This window comes from Eufriesea mexicana, unplaced genomic scaffold (genome assembly GCF_001483705.2).
Source record: "Eufriesea mexicana isolate 0111107269 unplaced genomic scaffold, ASM148370v2 scaffold596, whole genome shotgun sequence".
NCBI classification, from domain to species: Eukaryota; Metazoa; Arthropoda; class Insecta; order Hymenoptera; family Apidae; genus Eufriesea; species Eufriesea mexicana.
Window position 1 is genome coordinate 1,394,955 of NW_016908754.1, and position 6,418 is coordinate 1,401,372.

Genomic DNA, 6,418 nt, shown 5'->3' on the forward strand with positions numbered 1-6,418 from the left:
GAAATCGAAATGATAATAATTAACACGTGGAATTATTTTATTTCGATACCTTGCACACCATTACATTATCTTGAATTTTATTTTATTATATTCTATTTTTACTTTTACTTTTATTTATTTTATTTTTACTATATTTTATTAATTTTTGTTAGAACCGTACTAATCGCGACATCTATTAAAATAATAAATTACTGTAATATATTCAATTTGGGAGCCATCCAGGCTTCACAGGCCTACCATGCATGTCGCTTTTTTCTTTTTTTTTTTTTTTTTTTTCAAAAGCAATGCATGCTTTTCCTTTGACATAAATTTCTGTCGAGTTAATTGAAAAGTAGAGTCACCCCAGTACCATAGCTATCACTAATTCCGATTTTTAGTTAGGATTTTCAGCAACAGGACATGAGTATTTTTATATTATTTTCAATACTATTTTGTCACTATGCTCGCTACATTGCTTCAATATAACTTGCACGAATTTTTTTACTTTTGCACATTCGTGCAATATTACTGTGCATACTGTGCACATTGTAATCAAGGGTTCGCCGAAATCCCTTGAAATTCGATATATCGCGATCGCGAATTAAAAATTTAAGTATGATACCCTATACGGTTACTCGCGTGCTCCTTTCCAATATCGTTGCGATTTTTACAATGCCATAAGTGGCAACGCGTGTCCCGTTTTTAAAAAATTATTTCTTATTTCATATTATAATAATCCAATGCAACTACTAATGGGGGGAGGGGGGTACCATCTTTTATTTCCTTGTCACTATTAATCGCGTGTACAGTTTTTAAAAAATTATTTCTTATTTCATATTATAATAAACCAATGCAACTACTAATGGGGGGAGGGGGGTCTCAATTTTTATTTTCTTGTCATTAGTAATCGCGTGCCCAGTTTTTAAAAAATTATTTCTTATTTCATATTACAATAATCCAATGCAACTACCAATGGGGGAAGGGGGACCCAACTATTATTTCCTTATTATTAATTGCTCTTCCTTTGTCACAGGTGTGACATACTATATTCTGTACTTTACATTGTAATTTATTAAGTAACATACTTTGCATTTCTATGTGTGTTGTATTCTATATTTCTTTTTATATTGTATTGTACTAAATTATTATCTAATTTGTTTTACAATTCAGTCTGTAATATATTTTCTATATTTTTTTATATTTACATTATAATATATTTTATTGTATTATTATTGATTTTTGTTATGCATTTTCGATTTCATTTTGTAATTTCTTTTGTGTTTTATTTTGCGTGGTATTTTTTTCTATACTTTATACCATATTATATAGCATATTTTGATAATATTTTCAGGTGCGGGTCTCGATTGCGTAGCCACCTCCGTGTGGTGAGACCTGGTAATTGGCATCGTTTGTCAAAGATGTAATTCCAAATTTTTTTCAATAAATTCCATCTCGCAATTTCTGGTATATTCGATATGTACATCTTTGGCAAACGATGCCAAGCTAAGAGCTACGCAGGCACAGATTCTAGTTACGTAGTCATATCCATGTAATGAGACGTGGAAATTAGCATAGTTTATCAGAGATTTATCTTCCGGGCCATGCTCAAATGAATTTTTAGACTTGTTTAAAATTTAAAGTACTTTAAAGTACTTTAAGAAATATTTAGAATTTAAAATAAATTCTTCTGGATTTACGCTGATAGTATTTTATTTCACAAATGTAACTTTAAATACGGAAAAAAGTTGGGAATATAATTCAAAATCTGGCTTTCCAAAGCTATGTTAACTAAATATTACAATCGACAGTCAAAATCTAGAATCTCTAATCAATAGGCAGCCATGCAGTATTTTTATACCATATGGATATTCGTCACTTTATATCGCACATAAGACTTTAAAATCAAAGAAAAATTGGCAGAACTATTAGAAAACCGCCTAATTTAAGCTATTTTTACTAAATATCGCATTAAACGAGCGAAATCCAAAATCTACAATCGATGTTATGTAACTACGCATTACACTGATACGATTTTCACTTCCGTCGGATCACTTCGCGCATGAAACGCCAAAATGGAAGAAAAATTGACAGAATTATTAGAAAAACCGCCTAATCTGAGCTATTTTTGCTAAATATCGCAACTTACGATGGAAATCCAGAATCTTCAATCGATATGACGTAACTACGCATTACACTAATACGATTTGCACTTCCGTCGGATCACATCGCGCATGAAACGTCAAAATGGAAGAAAAATTGGCAGAACTGTTAGAAAACCACTAATCCGAGCTATTTTTGCTAAATATCGCAACTGACGATGGAAATCCAGAATCTTCAATCGATATTACGTAACTTCGCATTACACTAATACGATTTTCACTTCCGTCGGATCACTTCGCGCATGAAACGTCAAAATGGAAGAAAAATTGGCAGAATTATTAGAAAACCACCTAATCTAAGCTATTTTTGCTAAATATCGCAATTGACGATGGAAATCCAGAATCTTCAATCGATATTGCGTAACTACGCATTACATTAATACGATTTTCACTTCCATCGCATCACTTCACGCATGAAACGTCAAAATCGAAGAAATATTGGCAGAACTATTAGAAAACCGCCTAATCTAAGCTAGTTTTACTAAATATCGCATTAAACGATGGAAATCCAAAATCTACAATCGATGTTATGTAACTACGCATTACACTGATACTATTCTCACTTTCGTCGGATCACTTCGCACATGAAACATCAAAATCAAAGAAAAAGTAGTAGAATTAATCAAAAATTGCTCTTTTCTAGTCTATATCAACTAAATATCACAAATGAGAGTCAAAATGTTTTCTATAATCGATATTAGGTACTTACGTAGCATTTGCATACGTCTTGCCCTCCAATTCCTTTATCACGTACGTGGCACGTCTAAATCACTTTTGTATATGCACTGTCTAACTTCACTTCATTTCACATATGCGATATGTCCATCAAACAAATGTTAGCAATTAGGTATCTGAATCTTTATAAAGTTCACTTAATTTCTGAAATATGTGTGGTGGCTCATTCGTAATTATTCCGACAACGTGGCAAAACTAACCTACACTGGCAATGTTATTGAATAATAACTGATACTGCGCATTATTGTTTATGAATATATATTTCGTCGATTGCAACAATTAACATATTAATCTGAAATAACACTACTTTATTAAACGTTTTATAGACATATTGAGTGTTTCACTTTGACACGCGAAAATATTCCGCCATGCGTTACCGATATGTTCGATTCGGCATCGACTGACGCTGACTACGTTAGACAAGCGAGGCATTGTTGCGCGGGAAGATACTTCATGTTTGAAATAGCTTTGTGCTAAAATATCGTTGTAAAGTATCAAACGATATTTCTTATATTTATTAATAACAAAAAGCAAATACAAATATGTTTCTTTTACGAAAATTACAAATTAAAAGGTGCTTAACCTCCACAACATAAACGATATAAATTCATATCATTAAAAGTAATGAAAAATATAATAAAAATGATAACAATATTGATGATACGACAGAAATTGGTGCTCCATCCAGTTTCCCATCTATATAATTCAGTATTTATTAATAATTAGCTATTATTTATTCTTTATTATTTTGTTTTATAAGTACCATATTTATTTTATTTATATAAAATCATTAATTTTTATACAAAAATCCATTTAACTCTTTGAATAGATCCTGAATCGTGTTGTTTACGTTGGTCCTTATCTACAAACCACGTCTGTCACTCGTGACACTCGTGTTCGTGCTGATTTCCTTACCACGAGTCTCACACGATCTTGTAAATATACATTTCATTTTTCAACATTATTGAATCAAGTAATTCAGGTTTCGAAATAAAAATTATTCTTCGAAATGCCAATTCGGTTTTGTAAAATTCCAATTACTTCATGGTGTAGAATAAAATTTATAAAATCATTGAAAGTCGATTTCAACGTATCGAGCATCGCTGATTCTCCATACCACGAGGCCAGTACCATTGGTTCCATCGAAACTCGGCGAAACAATGGCTCACATGTGTCCCACGCGAGAGGAAACGTGATGAACGATGGGACGCGGGTAAAAAGGAATGGTCGGTGGAAGGTCACCGGGGAACAAGAGGAAAGTATCGGGAAGGGAATCGCACCGATAAAGCATCGCGACGCGTCGGTTCTCCGCGTGTTATCGGTGTAATCGGTCGCGCCACTTTCACTAATACACCGTTTACAACGGACGAGTTACGCTCGCGTCGCGAGTTACCCTCCTTTCGTCTTTCCACCACGCGACGCACGCGTAAAACGGAAAAGACCGGCCAACTTTCCTAATATAAGAGGGCAGCCATTGTAGAAATCGTGATTTCGCGATAAAACGTCCCGTGCTCGTGTAATTCAGTCGCGTCGGCGATCGAATTTGAATAAGTCCTCGATTTCGTTGCTCTTTCGATACTTCGTGAGACGACTGTTTACGAATCCCGTGAATCGTCGTGAATGAGTGTGAAGATTGGCCTGTTAAAAAATGGATCCTGATAGGCTCACAGGAGCAACCGGGGATTTAATTAACGATGAACGCAGAGTTTACAGTTTGTTTTCGTGTCGTGCGAAAATGAATTCGACGTTACGGTAGCTTTGTGACAGTGACGATGATTGTAAAAGTTAAAACCGAGATTACTGACTGTCAGTCCTCGATAGCGTTAAATTACGATGTGCTTTCGACGTTGTTGGGATAGTTGATAGAACTAGCTTGGAGAGTGCTGAATGATTTGTCGTTTCCTCTACAAATTGCTCCTTTCAGCTGTCACCTGTTTCATTCTTTTCAGGGATCTTTAAGCAGCTGAACGCTGAAAAGCGGCGGTGATGTAATCGAGCGAGTGAATGACTTCTTGCAGGCGAAAAGAATCCTTTCAGCGAGGACAAAAATCTTAATCACCTACGCTTAAATACCGATTCGACCGATTTTTATTTATTTCCTTTTTGCTTCAACGTGCAACAGAATATCGCGATAAACTTTATATAGTCGACTTAATAGCGTATCGAGGAATTCCAGACTCGACGACACCTCGCTGTCAGCCATACTTTTCATTCATGAATTTGTCAGCTAACCTGCACGAATGGGAGACTTGCCGTGGTGTCACGGCGAGGAGCGATAGTATTGCATAAATTGCTCGAACATACTTGCCCGGACGTCTTCTATTATTCTCCTCAAACGATTTAATGAGACACGCTGGAATGTTTGGAATACGTTTAGCGATCGGGCGCGAAACCTGTGTAGACACACCTTTCAAGCGGCATGCGCAGCTAGTCAAGGATAACGCCTACCGTGCTAAAATTAAATATCATTGCACCTGTGGCAAGCTACGCGTAACGCGGTTCAAATATAATTTCATCGTTGAATCAATGAATGGCCTTGAATCGATTACCGAAACGACTATGAGATTATAGAACGATTATAGAACGACGATTCGATTCGCTAAATTCCGTTACTTGAATAGTTGAAATTGTAGGTTAAGCGGCAACTCAGCCTTGAAAGTGTATCCTTCCGTGAATTCGTTCATAAAATTTTAATAGAAGTCGCGTTGCTTTGAACTGGAACCGTCCGAGGCTCGGTATTTAGGCTTTTACAATTAACAGATTCGATAGTGATCACTGAACAGCTTAGCAGACTGTATAAGCATCGCTTCAGATCCACGCAATTCGATATAGATGTTATACCGACCCTGACTTGATAGAGATCACCTTGGGACCAAGGTACATTCGAATAAGTGCTCATAATACAATAAGTCCTAGGACCTTGACGATTCAATGAAGATTATCTTTCGATCTTTTGCTCTTAGTAACCCTGGTACCTCTAGTAACCTCTAGAATTCAAGAACTCAGATGACCTCAAGACTTTGCGATTTTGAGGTCTCAGAAACTGCCCTTGGTCCTCGATGATTTAGTGCCTCGAGGATTCCGAGACCTTGAGCTTGGTACTTTAATAATCCTGGGACCTTGGCAAGCTTAGAAAGCCAATGATTCAGAGGTACACATCAGTATTTGAGCCTTGATAATCCTTTAAAATCGCTGCAACTTTCAGACCTTACTAATTTTGACATCTCGAGGACTCTCGAGGATCGTTCTGTCACAGTAATCTTGGAATTCTAACAAAATCAGTAAAACTCTTTGTTAATTTTGGCGCCTCGAGGACTCACCGATTGTGGCGCCACAGTAATATTGCAGTTCTAACAGAATCACTGCAACTCTGGTACTTAACTAATTTGAGCGCCTTGAGGCCTCAGAAATTACGGCGCCATGATAATCTTGTAATTCTAACAAAACCACTGCAACCCCGAGACAACTAATTTTGACGCCTCCGGGGCCTCAGCGATCGTGGCGCCACGGTTGGAATTCTAACCTTGAAATGGCGTCTCTAGGAC